This window comes from Chlorocebus sabaeus, chromosome 26, assembly GCF_047675955.1.
Source record: "Chlorocebus sabaeus isolate Y175 chromosome 26, mChlSab1.0.hap1, whole genome shotgun sequence".
NCBI lineage: Eukaryota > Metazoa > Chordata > Mammalia > Primates > Cercopithecidae > Chlorocebus > Chlorocebus sabaeus.
Window position 1 is genome coordinate 29,322,454 of NC_132929.1, and position 25,046 is coordinate 29,347,499.

Here is a 25,046-nt window from a genome sequence, read left to right on the forward strand (position 1 = left end):
AACACAGAAATCTGCTTGAAGGAGCTCCCACCAGCCAAACCATGGACAATTTGAGCATCAAAATAAATAATGCTAACAACAGAATGAGTGAACAAATGGATTAAACTTACTAGTTAAAAGACAAAATTCTCAATTAGAATATGTCCCACTATATCTTACTTACAAAAGATTCCTAAAATATTAACACAGAAAGGTTGAAAATAAACAGGTGAATAAGAATGTACCAGGCAAATGGTAATAAAAGAAAACTGATGTAATATTGGACAAAATGGGCTTTAAAGCAAAACCACTGTTGGGGGGGGGGTGATCACTATATAATGATTAAATAAGTCATTCACCAGAAAAGGATAACAGTCTCTAGATACTCAACAGCAGAGTCTCAAAATACATAAAATACAATATTGCATAATTACTAAGAAAAGTTGATAAATTAACTATGACAGAGAGAGATTTTACATGTCTCAATCAGTAATAAATAGATCAAGCAGATAAAAAAATTAAGGATATTAAATACTTGAACCACATAATTTGTATTAGTAACATCATGAAAATGTATGGATTCCTGCACCTACGAATTAAATAAAAATACGTTTCAATGAAACCATGCATACAACATTTATAAAACCATGACCCTGCTGGACCACAAAACAGGTCTCAAAACATCTAAAAGGATTAATACCATTTAGGAAACATTATCTGACCACAATCAAGAAAAATCTGAAATTGCCTCCTTTCCCAGTCCTGCAACATACACGTAACACAAAAGTTTGAAATATTCCCTGTCTGAATGTTTGGAAACTAAAAAAAATATTCTAAATGATCCCCGGGCTACCAAGAAAACATAATATAAATTTGATGTAGTTAAGACTCAAGAGTATGAAAACTTTGTATAATAAAACTTGCCAAATGTAGGTTTTGTATTAAAAAAAATTACAGCCTTAAACACATACATACATACATTATGAAGAAAAAAGACAGCAAATTAATAAGTAAATAACATCCAAACGAAAATCTTATATAGAAGAAGAGCAGGGTGAATACAAAGAATACAAAAGGAAACAATGTAGACAAAACCATACATTACTATAAAAACAACAACAGAAAAGAAATAATCTACAAATCAAACTCAGGTTGAAAAGAGAAATAACATGAGGAAATCTATGGCAAGTTTGATAAGGAAGGCCCTAAAAACATCAAAAATAATATACAGAGAAAATGAGTATAACTCAAATATCTTAAATGAGAATATTATTAACTTGATGTTAAAAATTCGGAAAGGTAAGTGAAATAATTCTTATAGAAAATATACATCACAAACCTTTTTTTTTTTTTTGAGATGGAGTCTCATTCTTGTCACCTAGGCTGAAGTGCAATGGCGCGATCTAGGCTCACTGCAACCTCCACTCCTGGGTTTAAGCGATTCTCCTGCCACTGCCCCTGCCTCAGCCTCCTTAGTACTGGGATTACAGGCACCCACCACCATGCCCAGCTAATTTTTTATTTTTAGTAGTGACGGTGTTTCACCTTGTTGAAGAAGCTGGTCTTGAACTCCTGACCTCAGGTGATCTGCCCTCCACGCCTCCCAAAGTGCTGGGATTACAGGCATGAGCCGCTGTACCCAGCCAGAAAACATAGATTACTAAATCTGAGTGAACATGAAATAGAAACACAAATACCTGTAACCATTAAAATGGAATAAAATATGTAAAATTATGCACATACACATTTATTTCAGCAAAAATTTCATATTAGGTGTAATCTTGGGGAATTAACAGATACATTCTTATATATGAAAGCACATAGGGCAAACCTACACAAATTCTCCTAAGTAAAATGACAGCTCATTTAACAGCTCATTTATATTAAAATCAACAGATGAGAGACAGAAGGAGAATGAAGTAAAGAAAGTAGGAACATAATGATTTTCAACTGATGTAAGCACAAAGAAGAGTGAATCAGCAAGGAGAAAGGATATCAAAAAGTCCAGAAAACCTGCCATTAAAGCCACAGAATCTGGCAGTCCTGGACCCCTTAGTGTAAGAGCAAATTGTCCTAAATCTGTATCACTCCTGAGGGCTCCGCAGTCCTCTAGCCCGGGACAATTACTGCCTCTGATGGCACCACTTGTCTGAATAAAAGATGCTGAGATGTCCAATATACTCTATTATAAGAAGTGGGGGAAGTAGAAACTAGCAGTTTTAACTATTTCTAAGATAAGAGTTAAATAGTAAGTTTCATTGACAAGGAAAATTCACCTTTGGGGAAAAGCTCACTCTCATGAACACCAGATCAATGGGATACAAGTGAAGATTGCAAAGCAGGTAGTGAGAAGGACATACATGGGCGTGTTTTAACATTCTGCTCCGAGAAATACTGCTCCTGACTTTGTATTGCTCTTTTCACCACAGCTTTTAGTATCGAGACTATGAAAATCACCATACAAAAATCATTTGACCTTCACTCTTGGCTTGGCTAATGTGTGCTTAGCCAAGAATTAAAAAGTGGTACACAAGGGAAAGCTCCTGGGTCACACTGCTCCAAAGGAAACTGGGCATTTTTTTATGGGCAATGTGCACTTTGGCTCTTGTCCAAGGACTTGTGTCTTTTTTAAACTTTACCTAGGAAACTAGCCAAAGAAATTCATCTAGCCTGCTGAGTAGAACAGTAGGAGAAAGAAATTCCGAGGAACATTTGCCGGGAATTAATATATCTGTAATGATTAACATTACACTAAGGGATAAATAACTCTTGAGGTGCAGTATTTATATTCCTATTGCTCTGGGAAATTAGCTTCTCTTACTTGAATCTTTGCAACACTGTCTACCCAATAACTGGCCACCTGTATTCTGGTTTTGTATCTCCCTGAAAATTATCTGCTCTGCATTGATGTCTCCCTCAGTGAAGTGATACACTTCCCCCAAGGATAGAGATCATTCCTTACGGAGCATAGTGCCTATCCCATAGCAGAAAATATTCTTTTCTACTGAAAAAAATGATTCAACCAATTTTGATGCTTCTTACTTCTACATTCCTTCTGAAATATGGGAATCATTTCTTAATCACCGATCTATTCCCTACAATGCCTGAAAAACAGTGCTTTGAAGATAGGGACAAAATAAATATTGGTTGAATAAATTCCTCTTTTCATTATTTTTAAGCTCTGTATTCCAAAAGAGAGGGAGTGGATTAAGCGTGTAAACTTTAATCAGGCTAGACTTAAATTTGAGCCATTTTGTCCCTCTGAGCCTCAGTTTCCTCATCTATAATATGAAAATAATAATGATAGATACCTTACAGGGTTGTTGTGAGAATGAAAAGAGGTCATGCACACAATGTAGAGCAGAGAGTAATATTCATAACTTACTACTATTATTTTCATTTTGGCTCTCCTACTTCTGGATAATCCACGTCAAACTTTTTCACCATGACACTTTTGCTTTATTCTTTTTTTTTTTTTTTTTTTTTTTTGAGACAGAGTCTCGCTCTGTCGCCCAGGCTGGAGTGCAGTGGCGCAATCTCGGCTCACTGCAAGCTCCGCCTCCCGGGTTCACGCCATTCTCCTACCTCAGCCTCCCGAGTAGCTGGGACTACAGGCGCCCGCCACTGCGGCCGGCTAATTTTTTTCTATTTTTTAGTAGAGACGGGGTTTCACCATGGTCTCGATCTCCTGACCTTGTGATCCGCCCGCCTCGGCCTCCCAAAGTGCTGGGATTACAGGCGTGAGCCACCGCGCCCGGCCTGCTTTATTCTTATTAAAATTAAACTCACTTCAACTTCACTTTCAGTAGATCGTAAATTTTCTGAGGGCAGAGACTTCTGTCTCATTTGTCTATTGCTATAATCGCAGGGTCCAGAGAAGTTTCAGCAAAAGTAGACACTCAGTAACTATGTGCTGAATTAATGAAGGAATGAAAACATTCAATATAGTTCTAAAGACTTACGTAGGATAAAACATCCCCCCATTCCAATATTTACAAATGTTTACATACCTGTTAAAGTACAAAGAATTTGGAGTTTAGGGAAGTGAAAGTAAATCAAAGCATTTCACAGGTTGAAAACCTTTATAGCCACAGGATTCCTAACACAACCAAATTAGAAAACAAAATGGACCAAGGCCAAAGCCACAAGAAATCAAATCACAACTAGGATTGATCTTGAACAATCCAGATTGCTATGTGTAGTGCAACATACCTGAAATTCAGAGACGTACTTCCAGGGCTGCTTTTGCCATTTATAACCTTTATTACCACATTGTAAATATAGTAATTAGTAAAATTAGGTTACTATCACCTGAGCTGCCTACATTTTACTGTTCTTATGAGGAACAAATACAATGATGTAAACAAAAGTATATGGGTATAAATATACAAATTATGCTATCATTATATTACCTTGCATATTTTACTCATAAACTCCCATAGGATTTAGAGCAAGTGGCCTTGGATCATTAATGTAATCCCCCCCTCACTTATAAGAAAGCTGATGATGAGAAATGTGATCCAGATTTTTTTTTTTTTTTTTTTGAGAAAGAGTCTTGCTCTGTCACCCAGGCCAGAGTGCAACGGCACGATCTCTGCTCACTGCAAACTCTGCCTCCTGGGTTCAAGTGATTCTCCTGCCTCAGCCTCCCGAGTAGCTGGGACTACAGGCACCTGCCACCACCTGGCTAACTTTTGTATTTTTAGTACAGATGGGGTTTCACCATGTTGGCCAGGCTGGTCTCAAACTCCTGACCTCAAGTGATCTGCCAGCCTTGACCTCCCAAAGTGCTGGGATTACAGGCATGAGCCACCGCACCTGGCCTGATCTAGATAATTCTTGAGATCATCTCTAATTCTGAGATTCTGAGAAAGACCAAATAAACTGTACAGTAAGGAGAAAGAACTGATTAAAAGCTTGCACATATCAGAAGTCACTTTTTTCAGATTCTTTATTTTTTCGCAGTAAAATTTAAAAAGTAACCCCAGAAATGTAGTGCCTTGCTATCAATAGGATAGAAAGTAAATCCATGTCTTCTGACATCCCTAATAATTCCCTCGAAATTTCTAAGTGAAAATAAACCTCAAAGGAAAAAAACCATTTTATTAAACATTCTCTACATTAGAATCTCTGTGGTGCGGAGGAGAAAGTTACGTTCCTGACAGAAGTACACCTGTTGTGTTTCAAATAATTATGTGTCTAGACAAGTTTTAAAGAAGTCTTTGGAAAGGGATTACAAACCTCTATCACAGCCCTCAATTTATAATTATTGTATACTAAATTGGAGTACCTCAATAATATTTGGATGTCTAAAGCAAGTTGGTAGAATTTTGTAGGATAATTTTTAAATCTGGTCTATTTCAAGGCAATTCAAAATAAATACTTCCTCTGGAGAAAAATGAGTGAACACTGAGAAAGAAACATAGCATTACTTCTTGGCCTTTTGGCTAAGCAAAAAAAGTAAGCATCATAGCCACAGATAAGGATAAAGTTAGAGCCTATATTACAGAGGTCAAATGAATTTCTCTCATGGGGATCTCTAGTCACAGGACAAACTACAACATTGTAGTACATTACATTTTGTACGTAAATACTTGGTAAATACTAATAGATATTACTTAGTACATCTTAGTACTAAGTACATTTTGATATTGCATTTTGTAACAAATAAGCAATGTAATGAATATTTTATCATATAATCAATAAAGCTATGGAAATAATTATATAAACAACCAAACATACAGACACAAAACTTCTCTTAAGTAACTCTCAAATAATTCCTACACAAATTCTTGACTGCAGCCTACTCAGATACCACACTGGATTCTCAAGATGAAAGGATGAATGGACTTCAGGAAGCTCACAGCCAGTAGGTAAAAAAACAATGTAATGAATTACTTGCTAGTTATGTAGTTGCATTTATATATATCCTACCATTTTCACATTATATATGTATATAATTTTGTCATTTCGTGGTGGCATAATGAAAAAAATAATTTTAAGAAAAAATTTATTTTAGGTGTAATAATTATGAAAGTGTTATAAAGCTGATTTTATAGAGTTTAATTACATATATATAGATCATTGCAATTTATACATAACTATGAAATAAAAGCATAATACTAAATTTAAACATGTTATTTTAGTATTACATATTTAATATAGATTGAAATTTAGGTATATATCAAATAAGACCAAAACAGCATTTGTGATATATTTTGGGACTTCCTACCTTTTATAGTTAATAAAGTAAAACTGTTCATGTTTATAATTTCCACATTTGTTTCTAAATAAGAGATGTTTCAAATTGTTACTTGCAAATGATTTTTAGTCATTCAAAATACAGGAAGTTCGTGAATATTTTTACTTTCTAGAAAAAGCCATATCCAATGTTCCAAATCATTAGGATTTCTGGTTTTAATACTGATTTTTAAAATACTAGTGATAGCTTGATATTCCACATAAAAAATCTTTATCAAATGAATCTTCTCTTCAGATCAAAGGAATACCTTCTTGTAGTAAATCTACAGTAACATTTCTGTTTTCATTCTCACTGACACAGGATTTTAATAACAGAGTTCCCTGGGCTCCTTTCTATAACCAACACTCTATTGCAATATAAATTAACTAAATCAGAGCCTCCCATCAGCATGCCATGGTACATAATGAGCTATGAAGAGTTTATAGCGGTGAGAGGAACTGAAACTTTCAACCTGGTGTATACAAAAAGAATCATTTTCTATGTTTATGCTTTGATATGAGGAAGGATGGGAAGCATTGAATTAAGTAAAACTTGTCTAGAAATATAAATAATTTAAAGCCATAGAGGGTTCAAACCATTATAGAGTTCACAAAACCCTATCCACATTTAAGAAATAAACCTCCTGGTGATGGAGTCCTGCTGATAGCCACTGACTGCTGCACACTCACGGGATGGCCTGCCAGCTCCCAAACTGTTCTGTTTTAACGTGAAAATTTCTTTAAATCATATATTTTAAAATAGAAATAGAAATAGGCTACCTACTCTAGCAACGTTAACTTCCCAGTCACCTCCTAAACCGTAGGGCCTCCCAAATCACCACTGTGGGGACACTTTGCAAAACTGTAAATTACAGCTGGAAAAAGGTGGGTATGTCTTTTCACTGTTTGATCCCTAGTCCCTGGCACACTGCCTACCACATAGGTGACATTCGGTAAATATTTCTTATATGATGTGTTTGACCTGGAGACTGAAGCAAGAGTTCACTAGAAATTGGAAGAGACGTGAAGAATGTAATGCTGAACTCTTTATTTTGCTGATGAGGAAGTGGAGGAAAAGTGGTGTGACCTTCCTAGGATCACAGCATAGTGTTGCTCTGGGAGAAGTATATTCTGGGGAACGTAACCACCCCACTTCCTCTCTTCGTGTTCTAACAAAATACACAGAAATATAAAGTCTATGATTCTGGGTTCCTCATTGGGTTGTATCCAGCATACCACTACTTGTATTATTTTAATTCAAACTATACTTTATTGTAAAGAAAAAAGGCAAGAAAATATTAATAGAATGAGTCAGATAAATTTTTGCCTTCCTTTCCCACACCTTAGAAACTTGAAATATTCTTTGAGCCTCAGTTTTCTTATCTATAAAATGGAAAAAAATATAACTACCTTGGAGAACTGATGGGAGTATAGGTGACTCTGTGTAGATAAATTTTATCATTATTCCCTGTTCATAATCAGCACTCAGCATATGGAATGAATTGACTGGATGAGGCAATGAATCACTATAATTTTGTACTGTGGATAGAAATTATGACTATCACTTTCTAGAAATACCTTTGAGAGTGTGAGATTTCCCTCCTTTACTTTTACAGTAAAGACATTACAATTTCTTTTCTTGAAAATACAGTGGCTATTTGCTGGAATATTTGGCTATGAAAATACACAATTTGTTATTATTACTTCTAAACTCTACAATGATCGATGACCCCGAGCCAAATTCGGGTTGCTAGATTTAGCAAATAAAGATACAAAATGCCTAGTAAAATTTGAATTTCAGATGAACAACAAATAATTTTTGTATAGTATATACTATGTAATATTTGGGACATGGTCACACTAAAAATTATTGTTTATTGTATGAGACATGCTTCTAAGAAAATAGGTACTGTTCATCTGAAATTCAAATATAACTGGGACCTGTAGGCATAATAGGGTCTCTGGTATCTCTAAGCTGAAGACAAAAGGGAGCCTTGTAAATCACAATTACCGTTCCTTCCTTCTATAGATGAGTAAATGAAGGCCCAGAGAAGTTGGTTACTTGGCCAAAGTAACCAAAGAAATGAGTGGCTGAGACAGAAATTGAACCAGGTCTACCAACAGCCCATCTGGAACTTGCTCTTTGCACATGATTGCAAAGATGCCCCTGTCTTGACCATCAGAAATTCTTAGGGATTTGCAATGTGAAATTCCTTTGATATTTTGGTTGTTCTTAAAAAAAAACAGTCAAGCAAAACAAGAGTAATAAACCTCTTATTCATCCAGGCTCCAACATGGCCTTCATTGCCTTTAAAAGCTGAACTGATACTTCCTGATCCTCTCTCCATAAACACAATACCTGGCAAGAACAAGGAACAACAACACGCCATCACAGCTCCCGTCCTCCAGCCCACCTTCATCTTCTTCCCCGTAACAATTTGTTTTTATCTTTCTGACTTGTCTGAGGGTAGCAGAATAATGAGTATGATGCAAATGTGGTTTTGTGGGTGGTGTCTACTGGACACTGGAATTGTTTACCCTTGTCATAAATAGCTGTCTTCAGGGACACACCCAGACACTGAGTCTGCTTTACCAACCTCACAAACATAGACAAATCTCAAACCCCTGGACTGAGGACAGCCCACTAGAAACACAAGGATCAAGTCCCTGGTTACAATGCATGCATTTTAACAATAACATCCTAACCAGAATAAACACTAAGAGGAAAGTAAATATAAGTAGAGTAGTGAATAAGATGAGCTTTGAGATAAAATCGGCCTGGGTTTGAATCTCAGATCTGCCACTTACAGTTATGTGACCTCTGTGAATTCCATCTCTTAAGTGGAGAAGAATCCCACCTACTTTCTTCAAAACTCATAGGCACGGTGAGGGACAAAGACGAATTACTTAAAGATTTTTTTTTTTCCAGAAAACATACCTTGGTCATCTTTAGCCCAGGAGGGAGTTTTGCTTTTAAATTCTGAGTTAGGTGGAGATAAAAAGAGCTTTGGTGTGAAAATTGTACACTCAATTTGGAATTGTGCACTTTAAAAGTGTGTAGTTTATTAAATGCATTATAAATTTACCCTAATAAGCTTGATAAGACAAATGAATAGATTGGAGAGCAGAGTAAGGTGGCCTGGCCAGTGACACAGCTAGCTAGTAAATGGAAACAGCTTGGGAGAGGGCAAAGTTGAGCTTTATGAAGGAACAAGGAACTCAAGGAAACTGAAGAAAGCTGGAGAAAGTAACTGGGTGTTCAGGTAGGCCAGAATGAGATCTACTTTAACCACAGCAGACTATGAAGCAAGCAGGCTCTGCAGTCCATAGAGCCTGACTTCAGTCCATGAGAACATGCCAGTCCAAGCTGGCATGGGTCTCAGCAGAAGCCCTGTCCACCCAAAATCTATTTGAAAATGCCCCTGAACCCAAAGTTATTATTTTATCAACAGATTGTAATTAGATCACTCCTTAGGAAAGGTTAAAAAAAAAAAAAAAAAAAAAAAAAATTCTACGAGGTCAAAGAGTGTCCAAGGCATATTTAAATAACACATAACATTCTGTCTGGTCAACCCACTAGAACATGACTATTTCAGAATTAACTCCTAACCAACACCAATGCCAACCTCCTGCAAAAATGTTGTCACTGAGTAATTAACTGCTACTTAGTGAACTCTAGAAAATAATGTGTTTTAGATAGAGAATAACTTAGCAGGTAAAGTCAAAGCTGAAACAGCCCACAGATCAAAGGAGGAATTAAACAGATGTGCAAATTAATCTCTGAATTCCAAACACTCATGACCTAGAATATGTATAAAGTAAAACAGCCAAGAAATCACATCTCTTTCACTACATGGATGAGGTTTCCATCACAGTTCACAGCTCTTCCAGACTTGTGAGTCGAAGATTTTCACAGAGTATTACCTTCAGACTTCACCTCCTCTCTCAGTAAGCTGTAGTGCAACAGAGCTGACACATTCAAAGAAAGGCCAAGTGTGTCTACTTCCAGTCATTATCAAGGAGATGAGCACTAGATGTGCTAAGAGAAATATGAGAGAACAATTCAATTCTTTCTGGGTGGTAACTTCACTTTTATTTATATTCAATTAGTGAACAAACAAACTCAAGAAACTACAATCCCCTTGTCTAAAGCTCAAAGTTCAGGCTTTAAGAAGGGAATATGTATTTAGCTTACACTACATTTAATCCTCTATTTACAGTGAAAGTCATTTCTTTTTTACTTAGATGTGGCTAACACAAACAAAAAATACCATTGTCCTAGACCATTCTTAATTAAATTCAACAAATATGTATTGAGAACTAAATATAGCCACGTGGTGAGTTGGGCTGCAGAGAACACAAAGAACAGAAAAACACCATCCCTGTCCTCAAAGTATCTACCATGGAATCATCTTTTGATTAATTTTAACTAAGTATTCATGCTACTAGACAAAACAATTGTTTTGTGTGTGTATAAATTCTGCAAATCTATTTCTGGTCTTGAGTCATGTTTTTCTTTCCCATATCCAAAAACAATCTGGAAAACTGTTTGCCTAATATCTCTCTTTAAATTAACTTGTCTTATGTATTAATTAAACTTAGATAAGAAGAAATTAAGCTACATAAGTATTTTTTTTTTTTGGAATCATCTTAATCATAAGTGTCCATAAAATCGTGAGGTTTAATGTACAGGTTATATTTTTCAAAACACACATTAAAAGAAATACTCATCTATTAACATAAATACTTGGTACGTACTACCTAAAATCACATTGAGAAACTTGGCTTTCGTCCTCTGTCATAGTCAAATCCTTTCCTCTACCTTTCAAAACTCCACCCTAACAGGTAATTCCTCATATCCCAGCACTCTTAGTTGATGATCCTTTCTTTCAATTAACCAAGAAAATCAAGTCTCTCACACATGAGCTTCCTCATTACTTCAACATTCCATCACTTTCTCTTATTTTTAAGATTATTTTCTTCTGAGATACCCATACTAGTCTCCTCTGATAACACTTCTACCTTTATTCCAGATTTCATCTTCTGTCAACTCAATTACTTCCTTTATTAATACTTATTTATTTTGACTTCAACTGATTTCTCTTCTTTGGCCCCTTTGCCTTTGTTTATGTATATTTAGTTTAAAAATATTCATTATCTGCTACATGTCAGAGACTGTGCAAGGATTCTGGGGATGTGGACAAGAGAGACAAAGAAAGTCACAAACCTCAAGGAGTTTACTGGTGTCTAAGGAGGCAGGCCTGCCCTAAGTCATCCCATAGTGTGACAGGTGCTGTGTTAATGTACATGCAAGAGTGCCCAGGGAGGGAACACAATCAGAGCCTGAAGTCAAAATTGGGAAGGATTTCCCCCAGGGGAGGGAATAAAACTTCGTTTTATTATACTTCTCAGATAATTGTGTGTTTTTTACAAATTCAAGGTTTGTGGCCACCCTGCCTCAAGCAAATCTATAGGCGTCATTTTTTCCAACAGCATGTGCTCACTTCATGTCTCTGTGTCACATTTTGGTAATTCTCATAATATTTCAAACTTTGTCATTTTTATTATATCTGTTGTGGTGGTCTGTGATCATAAATATCACCACTGTAATTGTTTTGGGGTGCCACAAATTATACCCATATAAGATGATAAACTTAATTGGTAAATTAAGCTTTTGTTCTGACTGTTCCACCAACTGGTCATTCCCCTATCTCTCTCTCTCTCTCCTCAGTCTTCTCTGTTCCCTGAAACAAAACACTATTAAAATTAGGTAAATTAATAATTCTATAACGGCCTCTAAGTATTCAAGTGAAAGGAAGAGTTGCACTTTTCTCACTTTAAATCAAAGTCAGAAATGATTACGCTTAGTGAGGAAGACATGTCGAAAGTCAAGACAGGTCTAAAGCTAGGCCTTTTGCACCAGCCCATTAGCTAAATTGTGAATGCAAAGGAAAAGTTCTTGATGGAAACTGAAAGTCCAACTACAGTGAATACATGAATGATCACAGACCAAAACAATTGCTGATATGGAGAAAGTTTTAATGATCAGGAAAGATGATCAAACCACCACAACATTCCCTGAAGTAAAACACTAATCCAGAGCAGCACTCTAACTCTCTTCAATTTTATGAAGGCTAAAAGAAGTGAGGAAGCTGCAGTGGAAAAGCTGGAAGCTAGCTGAGTTCATGAGATTGAAGGAAAGAAACCTTCTCCATAACATGAAAGTGCAAGATGAAGCAGCAAGTGCTGATGGAGAAGCTACAGAAAGTGATCTAGAAGATCTAAGCTCAGATAATTAATGAAGGTGGCTACACTAAACAACAGATTTTCAATGTAGATGAAATGCCTTTTTATTGGCAGAAGATGCCATCTAGGACTTTGCTAGCTAGAATGGAGAAGTCAAGGCCTGGCTTCAAAGCTTCAAAGGACAAGCTGACTCTCTTGTTAGGGGCTAATGCAGCTGGTGACTTTAAGTTGAGGCCAATGCTCATTTATCATTCTAACAATTCTAGGGCCCTTAAGAATAATGCCTATGCTCTGTATATGGAACCAGAAAGCCTGGATGACAAAACATGTATTTACAGAATGGTTTACTGAGTATTTTATGCTCATTGTTGAGATCCACTGCTCAGGGGAAAAAAAAAAAAAAAAAAAAATTCCTTTCAAAACATTACTGTTCATTGACAATGCACCAAGTCAACCAAGAGCTCTGAGATGCACAAGAGATTAATGCTGTTTTCATGCTTGCTATGCTTGCTAACATAATATCCATTCTACAGCCCATGGATCAAAGAGTAATTTTGACTTTCAAGTCTTATAATTTAAGCTACACAATTTGTGAGGCTACCACTGCCATAGGTAGAGATTCCTCCGATATGCCTGGACAAAGTCAATTGAAAACTTTCTGGAAAGAATTCACCACTTTAGATGCCTTGAGAACATTTGTGATTCACAGCAGGAGGTCAAAATATTAACATTAACAGGAGTTGAGAAGAACTTGATTCCAACCCTCATAGATGACTTGGAGAGATTCAAAATTCCAGTGGAGGAAGTAACTGCAGACGTGGTAGAAATAGCAAGAGAACTAGAATTAAAAGTAGAGTCTGCAGAGGGACTGAATTGCTACAAGGTCTTGATAAAATGTAAATGGATGAGAAGCTGCTTCTTATGAATGAGCAAAGAAGGTGGTTTCTTGAGATGGAATCTACTCCTGGTGAAGATGCTATGAACATAGCTGAAATGAAAACAAAACATTCAGAATATTACACAAACTTAGCTGGTAACGTAGCAGGGTTTAAAACTATTGACTCCAATTTTGGAAAAAGTTCTACTGTGGGTAAAATGCTATCAGACAGCATCATATGCTACAGAGCAATCTTTCACAAAAGGTCTGAGCACAGTGACATATGCCTGTAATCTTAGCTACTCAAAAGGCTGAGGTATGAGGATCTCCTGAGGTCAGGAGTTTGAGACCAGCCTGGGTAACGTAGTGAGACTCTTTTAAAAAAAAAAAAAAAAAAAAAAAAACAGCTTTCATGAAAGGAACAGTCAATCAATGCAGCAAACTTCATTATTGTCATATTTTAAGAAATTGCCAGAACCACCCCCAAACTCCAGCAAACCACCACCCTAATCAATTAGCAGCCATCAACATGGAGGCAAGACCCTCCTCCAGCAAAAAGTACAACTTGCAGAAGGCTCAGATGATCATTTGCACTTTTTAGCAATAAGGTATTTCTAATCACAATATGTACATTGTTACTTTAGATATTATATTATTGCATACTTAATAGGCTTTCATATGCACTGGGAATCCGAAATAAATTGTGTGACTTGCTTTACTGCAATATTCACTTTATTAGAGAGGCTTGGAGTCAAACCTACAATAGAACCCATGATATCTCCAAGATATGCCTGTAACGCCTAAGTTTAAATCACAAATCTTATACATTTGTTGGTTTTGTGACCCAACGAGCTTATTTGGTCATCCATGGAAGGGGATCAACTGTCTATTGCACCTGGCTGTAATGAGTAAGGAGACAGCATGTACCAGTGGGTCAGGCCCTCCAGTCAGTGAGCCTGGATTCAAATGCCAATTCTACCAATCTATGTCCTTGGGAAGGTTACTTTACAACTCCGTGTTGGATTTTTATCAATCAAATGAGGATAAATAATATCAATCTAATACCGTTGATGTGAGTAAATAATCCTTGAAAATGATTAATTAATTAGTAAGCATTCAATAAATATTACTCTATTATCAGAAGGCTTTTAAAATCTCAAAATCTGTATGTAAATCCTGCTAAGTAAACAATATTAAGATAAATGAAATTCTTGTCATTTATATTTCTTCATTCTATCATTCATAACTTACAGTAGATCCCATCTATGAAGTGAATTAAGTAGGAAAGATAAAGATAAAACTTCAAAAGTATCAAATTGGCAAAGTAAAATAATTTAAATTTTAAAAAAATTTGATTTTTTCCAAAAATCTACCACATTCTCATCTAATATGAGTTGAATTAAGCCTATCCAAAATTTATATGTTGAAGCCCTAACTCGGAGTACCTCCGAGTATGACCTTATTTGGACAGGGGTTCATTGTGGATATAATTAATTGAGGATGAGGTAATACTGGATTGCGGTGAACTCCTAATCCAGTCTGACTGGTTGTCATATAAAACAAGGAAATGTGCAGACAGACACACACACAGAGAATGTCAGGTAAAGGTGAAGGCAGAGGTTGGGGTGACTTCTACAGGCCAAGGAACACCAAAGATTGACAGCAAACCACCAGAAGCTAAGTGAGACATGGGACAGAATCTTCGTCTCTGCCTCAGAAGGAACTAACCCTGCTGACACTGTGATTTCAGACGTCCAGCCTCCAGAACTGTGAGACTACATTTCTGTTGTGTAAGTCACCCAGTGTGTGGTACTTTGTTATACATTCCTAGAAAAGTAATACAGCATTTGACAGACTTTGTTTCTTTCGAGTCAGAATGTAGATCTCAGTAACACATGTACCAATTCCTGAAACATATATTTAAATTTCAGTATGAATCACACAGGTGGTCATATATCAAAATCTATTCTCTACCTCTCTGTGTAATAAATCTCCTTTCCATCTACATTATCGGCTCCTTAAGAAAAGAATGTATTCATTTATTAATTCGATAATTAGTATCTAGTAAAGCCCTACTAAATGAAAGATGAAAAAACACAAGTTCCTGCCCTCTAGGAATTCACAACCTATAAGTCAAATCCTAAGTATGTAAAGAACCAACGTAAAGGAGGTTGGTAGAAGCATTTCCAAGGCACAACAGCAAAGCAAGTTTCACTACCATGGCTGTCAACGGGTCATCCCTTACACTTTGGCTTCTCGTGGAAAAATCCTGTGTTCTTCCAAGGACTAGTTATCTTCTTCCTTGGCCCTGACATCTACTTCCCTTCTTTCAGTTTCAGCACAAGTTGACACTGGAAGTCAGTCCACTGTAATCATAACAATCCTTTTTTTCCTCCCAGAATAAGCAAACGGCAGGCACTCCCATAAGCAGGAATATAGGCCTATATGGACAAGGCCTATTTGGAGAAGCCTCCCTAATGCCCACAATTCTAGTGTTTTCTGACTCTGTCCTACCAGCCAGGAACACCTGCCAGGGAAGAGTTTAAACTCATCTTTTGCACTAAAGGATTCTAGCAGAAGCTAGGCCAAAACAGACTTTCATCAGCAAGGCTATGAATGCAGAATCCCAAGGTGGTCTGGAAAAAGTGGTAGAGGAAGTACAGGATTTGAGGCTCATAATCTGAAGGAACCGTAGCCTTTGTAGCCCTTGTGAACATCTTTGTGGATTTTCTGTCATGAGCCAAGACAAGCCCCACCTCTGTTTCATAGTCCCTATCTCACCACTTTATTATTCAAAATTTTCTCTAGTCCTGGCTTTTCCTACTCTCCCTTCTTCCTAAACACATCCCACCTTCTGTCTTCACTGTCCTTGCTTCTTTTCCTCAGTATTAAGGCACAGGGTTATATGCTCAATTCAACAAGGTTTTACTGAATGCCAACTGTGTTGTAGACCTTGTGCTGGTGGCTTTCCCATGCATTTTCTCAAGTAATCTACACACCTACCATTACTGTCATTAGGAAAAGAAGGCTTGGTAAATCTAAATCCCCCAGCTAGGATTACATCCCTAGATTTGTATGACCTCAAAGCCCATCCCACTTCTTAAAGGCCTTGAAAATAAGAGTTCATAATGATGACATCCTCATCTGTTTACACTTCCATACAGACAAGCCAGTCCACCTATTTCTTTAAAGAAAATGAAACAAAACAAAACAAACACAACTTAAATTCAACCACAAGGGTGGTTAGGATGCCAAATAACTCTTTAGTCTAAGAGTGACATGGCATCCACAATCACTCTTCAGTCTAAGAGTCTTAATCTATAAAACCTATTCATTATATATGTGGAAGTGTATGCACGGGCCAGAGTGTTTTCGAAGCATCAGAACTTAATACAAAAACACTACAAAGCTCATTGTAACACTAGTGTCATGGAAAATGATTCATAATACACAATGTGAGATTTCCACATTGGGGTGATTTCAATGCAGTTTATGACATAAGAGGTAGCAGAGGGAGACAGGAAAGGGCTTGCCTGAACCTACAGGCCAACAAAAACCAGGCAATATGTGGCACTACAGCACTTTCTAAAACATCCAGGCCTCTGCTTATTCTAAGAAAAAAAAAAAAAAATTCCCTGGCAAAGGGGATCCCTCTTCTCCCTTGATTTCTACTGACCAAAGATGTCACTGTCCAATGATAAAAAGAAATTCTGTCCCTAAGGCATAAATAAATATCCAACACCTACAGTTCATGGGTGTAGAAGAGCCTGAGAGGCCTGGAATCGATCCAACCCATTTTAACTCGCAAGAAACTACCTGGTAATACCTTGTTTGTATTTCTTGGAGGAGGGACACGAGAAACACTTATTTCATTCCACACAATAATTCACCCCAATCAGAGAGAGCACAGCAAGGGCAACAGCATCTCCCAGCTGCTGATTGCATCAAAGGCTTGCAGCACAAATTCAATTTCATGATGTTAATCTTAGCCTGCCACTCAGAAATTTTCTCTGAGGGATATGATTTTTCTCTGGATTTCATTTTAAGAATGATTTTCCTCATCCACAATCAATAAAGATATGTTTTCATCAAAAGACTCTATCTTGGCAGAATTCAATTGGCTATTTCAACCCCTTTTGGTGACACAATATTAATTAAAATAGTTTATGTTGCACCTCAACTGGAAAAAGAGGCAGTGAAAATAGCAGCTACTCAGAACACATGTTCTATATACATCAACATGGAAGGCAGAAAATAATTTTCTCCTTCCCCAGGCGACAGCTATTAGCTATTCAAGAGAGTTGCTCTAACTTGGTTTATCTCTGTGATCTCACTGGAAAAAAGAATGAAGTCCTTCCTGTTTATATTTTTTTTGTTCAACAGGAAATCAAAATGCATATAAAGATGATACTTTAAATGCTTACATCCCAGTTCCTCAACAAGAGGAGAAATAATTATCAGTGTGCCTTTGTGGCATAATGGGCTAGTAGGGATCACATTCGTTATTTCCCTTAACCAAAAATTGATGATGCTATTACAAATTCTTTTTATTTTCAATTTTAAATAATAATTACAGCTACATGCATTGTATTTCTCAAAAGCAGGAATATAGATTCTCAAAAGCAGGCATATAGAATTAGCACAGGGTTTTGCACATTTAAGAAAGAGGAGAAAACTATGCAATGCATTACAGAAAATAAAGCAATTTTGTTTTAACAGTGGTTTGGGAAGTGGCAGTTAATTCATTTCACACAGATTTATGAAGCACCTACTGTGTTCTTGACTCTGTTCTCCTCTTGAGAATGAGATGAAGGCCCCATTTCCTGTCCCATGATGCTGACAGATCATGGGGCCTCCATTACTGCACAGAGAGAAAGGGTAGGTCTGGTTCCCACAAAGCAGGTAGAGAGTGCAGCAGAGGCTGCACTTAACCCTGCTGGGAGGAGATCAAGAAGAGTTTCTCCAAGGAAGTTCAATTACTGAAATATTCAGCTGGTAATTTACACATGCCGTCTAATAAAGTGGGGCACACAGCTCAGTCTCTAATAGAAAAGGCAGTCTCTATCAACCACACCTTCTCACTTCCCCATTCTGAAATTCACTATTCCTCTTAACATAGGAAAGTGGTAACAAAGAAAGTAAGGGTGCTGATACCCTAAGAAGAATAAGGATTTCACAGGACTTTCAGTAGATATCACTCAACAGCGCATTTATTCAAAGAATGACTTTAATTTGTAACTGTTCAAAGCATACTTTTTACTGGATTTATATTTAAAACAAAGAAAAGCATCAAATTAAGGAACAGCATGGAAATTTACAGACATCTAGTTCAAGTCCCTATTTTATAAATTAAAAAAGCAACATAAAAGTACACTGACTTGGTTAAAAGCAGAGAGTGAACTAGAGTTTAGATTTGTCTAGATATTTGACCAGATAGAACAAGCCCTAGACAGAGAGATTACATGGTTCTCCAAAAAGTCTGTGTAAATGTGTACACTGATGCTGGAAAAAAAAACCGGTTAAAAAAAGAAGAAAGCTCCCAGCAGCATCAGAATCACCTGTGAGGCTTATTAAAATACAGATTCCTAGGCCCCGCACTGGATGAAATGAATCCGAGCTTTTAAGGGATAAAGTGCAAGAATTTAAATTTAAACTAGTTCTCCAAAGTCATTCTTATTCAAATTAGAGTCTAAGGAACTTGAATCTATCTCAGAGACTTGAATCTATCTCGGCATCCCCATCCGCATGTATAACACAATCAATGAAATATTCAAATTAATTAATGAATTGAAGCAAAATATACTGAATGAATGAATGACCAAAAAGAACAATTCCCACAGAAAGCTCTTACTCATGATAGGTCTTCATGATCTAGGAAGAACTAATCCCCGGACTGATCTGGGCCTTCCATAGCCAACAGGCCTACCCAGGCACCCTAACCTCAAATGACCAAAGCCTAAATAATTAAATTCTCTTACTGTCTACTACTGCCTACATGGAATGTAGAATTTTTCCATTTTTGAGGGCATTGCAAAAAAACTGCATAAGGTCTTCTCTTTGAAATCCATGTAGAGAAAATGACCTAAAGGAGAAAACTCTAACTATTTAATTGTTCAGCAAATTGGCACAATCTTTGCAAGAGGAAAAACTCACGCGTGATCAAGTTGGAATTTCAAGGCAAGTTCTTCCAAATATAGAAGGATTTTAAAAGCTAACAATACTAAAGGAAAATCACAAAAGTGTAAAATTCCATAACAAATTCCTTCCAAAATGTTCAGTTTGCATGTTAGTGCCCCAAAGTAATGAATCAGTTTTTACTATACCCTCCACACCAAAATGTTTTCTAAGAGTCAGTTCAATAGCTCAAACTGAAGCAATGACTGGAGCAGGAAACACGGCCCCCAAAAATGGCCACAGATCTCACCATGTAAATTTAAGAATGTGGACTTATCCAGCAAGAGAAGAACTCAAAGACGGAGCAACTCCTTTCGCAGAGCCTGGCCCCAAAACATAGGCTAACAACATAGCCTTAGTAAAAAGAAAGTTTACAGTGGTTGGAAAAGAAGGTTAGCGGTGGTGGAAGCATATAATCTCATATTTCATTCTAAACAACAAGAACAGTTAAAACGTTTCTTGGCCTGCTTTTGTAATATGCATGAAAAGCTTAAATCCCATCTAGATTTAGAGTAGTGTTCCCCTGTCTCTAAACAAGAGAATGAGAGGGATGGAAGGCACAACTTTGGTTACACCAGGTAGATTAGTGTTTTATATACAACTAAGTCTTCCAACTGTGTTGTGAGCTAGATACTCTTATAGGCTACGCTTGAAGATTAAATCACTACCTAAGAATGTAAAATAATAATAAGATCCCCATTTTACACATAAGGAAACTATAGCTCAGAGGTCAATTTGCTAAGGTCCCATAGTCAGTAAAAGATGGGACACAAGAGGACAGTTTGCCATGATTTGCGGTTGTCATGTTCTCTCTCCCCAGCATACCTTCACACAAACTTCTGCCTTGACCTGAAGTGCTTTTACTCAGTACTTACACCTGGCAAACGTCCACAAAACGGGAAATTTCAAAACTAGAACTAAATTTTCACTGCTTTGAGCTTGCCCTAGTGGATGTTTAGCACTCCTCAACTCCCAGCCTCCCCTTTGCTACTTTTATCAGAGCACTTATTACTCTGCTCTAATTATTCCTGTTACCTGAACTATTCCATGAATGTATGCTTAGAGGGCAGGAGGCCAGGGTGGGTGTGGGGTGGGGGTCCTTTTTCTCTTTTGCACTCTGCTGGCAGCGAGCTTTACATATAACAATACATCAAAAATGTTGAAAGGGCAGCCAGAGAATTAACGTATTCATTATGCATGAATATGGTATGGCTTCAATAGCTGCCTCTCTTCGCTCCTCCTTCTTGTCCCAGACAAGTCAGTTTGTAAATGTTCATCTTGAGAGGAACTCTGAAGTATACACAAAGAGCAAAAGACAGATGGAAAAAAAAATATCCTTGGCTATAGATATGCATTTTCATTTATACTAAAGCGATCTAAAATCATATGAGCTTTCAGGGCTAATATGGTTTGGCTTCATCCCCACCCAAATCGCATCTTGAACTGTAGTTCCCATAATCCCCACATGTGGTGGGAGGGACCCAGTGGGAGGTAATTGAATCATGGGATGGTTTCCTCCATGCTGTTCTCGTGATAGTAACTTCTCGCGAGATCTGATGGTTTCATAAGGGAGGGGCTTCCCCCTTTGCTCGGCACTCATTCTGTCTTCTGCCCCCCTTTAAAGAGGTGCTTTCTGCCATGATTGTAAGGTTCCTGAGGGGTCCCCAGCCATGTGGAAATATGAGTCAGTTAAACCTCTTTTCTTTTTTTTTTTTTGAGACGGAGTCTCGCTCTGTCGCCCAGGCTGGAGTACAGTGGCGCGATCTCGGCTCACTGCAAGCTCCGCCTCCCGGGTTCCCGCCATTCTCCTGCCTCAGCCTCCCGAGTAGCTGGGACTACAGGCGCCCGCCACCACGCCCGGCTAGTTTTTTGTATTTTTTAGTAGAGACGGGGTTTCACCATGTTAGCCAGGATGGTCTCGATCTCCTGACCTCGTGATCCGCCCGTCTCGGCCTCCCATAAACCTCTTTTCTTTATAAATTACCCAGTCTTAGAGCAGTGTCCTTAGAGCAGTATGAGAAACGACTAATACATGGGCCTTCACAACTCACTGCCCACTCACAAGCAACCAAATGTCAATTAACCAAAAAGTTGATTGGTTCAGTAAATTACATCTCCCTCATCCTGTACTTGCTTATTGTTTTAAACACTTATTGTGTAGGGCTTTACATTTCTCCCAGTTAAATTTCAAATTTGTTAAAAAAAAAAAAAAAAAGGAAAAGTCAGTGTCAAAGCAAACAGTTGCTACCATTTACTGGCTATATGTTAAATTGTAGATACTGTGCTGCTTACATTACAGGCATTGCTTCATGCGGTCCTCATAATATCAACATGCATTATTATCACTATTCTAAACACGAAGAAAATGAGTCTTGGAAAACATAAGTAACTTGCCTAATAGGTCAGAGCTAGGAAACAGATCCATCAGTCTATGGAAAAACTCACATTCTTAATCACTGCACTATACTGGTTAGGTGGGGCAAAGGTGGTGGTCAGCATGTGAGGATACCCTCTGGAAATGAGAGCAAATTCTAGAATCAGTGTTCCCCTAGAGCAATGATATCTAGCTCTGTAAATGAAAATTTGCATTTTTTAGGAAAGTTCAAAGGGGCCCAAATGTCTTTTTAGACTAAAGATAACTCTCTCATTTTGAAGATAAACATGACACATGGAAATTAAGAAACTCCTGGGTTCCCAAAATTAATTAGGAGGAGGACTTGCAAGGACTTCAAAGCTGACCTGGGGCTAGACCTCAGTGCACAGATAGCTACTTTTAGTCCAGGTCTCCACCACAGCTGTCTGCTTCCAATTCAGCCTACAGAAGAACTGAATCTACAAAGCTTAACAACTGGGAAAAAATAACCATACATACAGAAAAGGCCTCCAGAAAGGTGCCTTTTATGATGTACTGATAGAATTATTCCTAAAGGGCCGGGCATGGTGGCTCATGCCTGTAATCCCAACACTTTGGGAGGCCGAGGCAGGTGGATCACTTGAGATCAGGAGTTCGAGACCAGCCTGGTCAACATGGTAAAACACCATCTCTACTAAAAATACAAAAATTAGCCAGGCATGGTGGCAGGCACCTGTAACCCCAGCTACTGGAGAGGCTGAGGCAGGAGAATCGCTTGAGTCCGGGGGCCGGAGGTTGCAGTGAGCTGAGACAGCACCACTGCATTCCTACTTGGGAGGCGGAGTGAGACTCCATCTCAACAACAACAACAAAAATTAAAAGAATTATTCATAAAGGACGCCCCCTATTGTGAGCAACATTATTACTCACATTATTATTATTAAATAACAGCAATTTTGAGTACATGAATTGTCAAACTACAAAGGTATCTGAGTGCAACAAACTTGAAATCTTAAAATCTTACTGATACCATTACTTTCAAGGTTGTTTTAAGTTATTTCACAAGGGAAATGCACTCTTCTATTCCGGGAGGCATGTGTAAACTAGAACATCAGATTTCTAAAGCATTCAGTTCATTGGGTAGAGACAGTTAATGGAAGATTTTACACACAGGGAGAAACTTAAGGGCCCCTCCCCTCTTTCCCCTCCCCACTCCCCTTCCCCCCTCTCCCTCCCTCCACACGGTCTTTCTCCCTCACCCAGGCTGGACTGCAGTGAAGCTTGCAATCATCGCTCACTGCAACCTCGACCTCTCAGGCTCAAGCCATCCTACTCCCCCAGGCTCCCTAGTAGCTGGGATTATGTAGTAGACGGATGCACAGCACCACACCCAGCTGATTTTTGTAGAGATGAAGTTTTGCTATGTTGTAAAGGCTGGTCTGGAACTCCTGAGCTCAAGCGATCCACCCTCCTTGGCCTCCCTTTGAATTATAGACATGAGCCACAGCGCCCAGCCTAGTTAATATTTTCTTGACAAATTACTTATAATTTTAAAACATCTTTTCCAAAAGAAGTGAAAGCATTGGAACGCAATATAGAATATTAATTTTTTGGTTACAAAAATAATCACTTTACTAGACACCTTCAAGGGCGGTTCCCCTTTCTCCTACAATCTTTTGCATTCTTTACAGAAGACTCTATTGGCACATTTTAATATTGAAGGAATTTAAAAAATACAAAAGAACAAGTGATGTTTACAAACAAGCTGCACAAGACCAACTTAACCACAAGTACTTGCGTGACAGAAGTGGTCGCTTTCCTTTTCACTGGTTTGTAAGTGGTGAGAGCTAAACAGGGAAGAAAAGAATGGCTCTTTGGCAGGTGACAATGGGAAGGGCTGGAGGAAAACACTTCAGGTAAAAAGATCCCCAGCAGGTGACCTAGTCTCCAATCGTTGACCTTGAACTCACTTAGCACAAAACTGGGGGTGGGGTGGGGGGAGGCGCAAAGACAGATGTACCATACACCTACGTTTTGTTTAACAGAACATCGTTAACTGTATTGAAATGGATACAAAAATGCTTTAGTAAGTGAGGAAGATGGTATAAGGAAGCACCTGTTCCCAAAGGAAGTATTCCCAGTGCATCACGTTTTCCAGATTCTGTCAGCACAGACAGTCCCCCCTTTGTCTTCCTGCCTCTCATCCAACCTTACAAGTGGCGAAAGTCTTGTCCCCGCAGTGTTTATTGCTGACTCTGTCGAAGTGGCGGAGCAAGGAAAGTTTTGCCAGCCTCCGTCCCCACAGCCCCAAGCTGTCACACCCCAGCAGGCTTAGGCCCACCCGGTCGTTTTCCCTGCCCCTGAACTCAGCTTTAAAATTAATTCGACCTAAAATTAAAGTTTTACAAAATAAATAGATAAATAAAATTAATTCAATCGATTCCCGAGTTCCAAGAAATCATCCTAACAGTGAAAGGCAGGTCCCTAAACGTATCTGGGGTAGACTCCTCCCAGGAGCACAGGTAGGGATACTGCGAGATGAGCGGCTTTGTTCACTCCTGATGCCACATCTGGAAAAGAGTTTGAAGAGGGACTTTTCCAATTTCCAAGTGCAAGAACTTAGAGCAAAAGGAAGGGGTTAGAGGCAGCGCTGCGCACGCCCACCCTTTTTCTCCGCCCAGCTGTATCCAAGCGCGGGCCGTCCCCTCCTGCGCCGGGCTCTGAGGGCTGGAAGGCGCGCCGCTGCACCAGCCAGGGGCAAACGAAGACCCCCAGCCTGGGACCCGGCAGCCCGACCTGAGCTCTGGGGGTGCCTGCCTTACCTGAGCCGAGGGGCGGCGGAGCGGCGGAGGCCTGGGCTGCGGACCGGCAGCTGGCGGGTCTCGCCCCTAGGGTCACCGGTCCCGGCCCCGCCCCCGCCCCCGCCCCGGTCAGCCCCGGCCGGCCCCGCCCCGCTCCTGCCCCCGCTGCGCGCGGACCCGGCTCGCTCTGGCCCCAGCCGCCCGAGGGCCGGGCGCACCCGCTCTCCCCTCCTGCAGCCCTGACCTGCAGCCCTGACCCGCCGCCTCCCTCCCTCCTTCTCTCACCTGCGGTGGCGGCTGGGAAAGGCCCGCCAAGCAGCCTGCGGTTGCCTGTCCTCTCAGGGTGGAGAGAGTTAGCGGGGATTAGATCAAAAGA

General features: G+C 38.8%; 1 protein-coding gene across 2 annotated transcripts in view; it reads right to left on the minus strand.

Moving 5' to 3' along the window:
- Positions 1–24,791, minus strand: part of WDR72 (WD repeat domain 72) — a 234,461-nt gene extending 209,670 nt beyond the window's left edge. For both annotated transcript variants that reach the window (XR_012091494.1, XM_008016545.3), the window contains exon 1: positions 24,692–24,791. The gene's annotated coding sequence lies outside the window, so the exon portion shown is untranslated. The remainder of the gene's footprint in view (positions 1–24,691) is intronic.
- Positions 24,792–25,046: the final 255 nt, after the last annotated feature.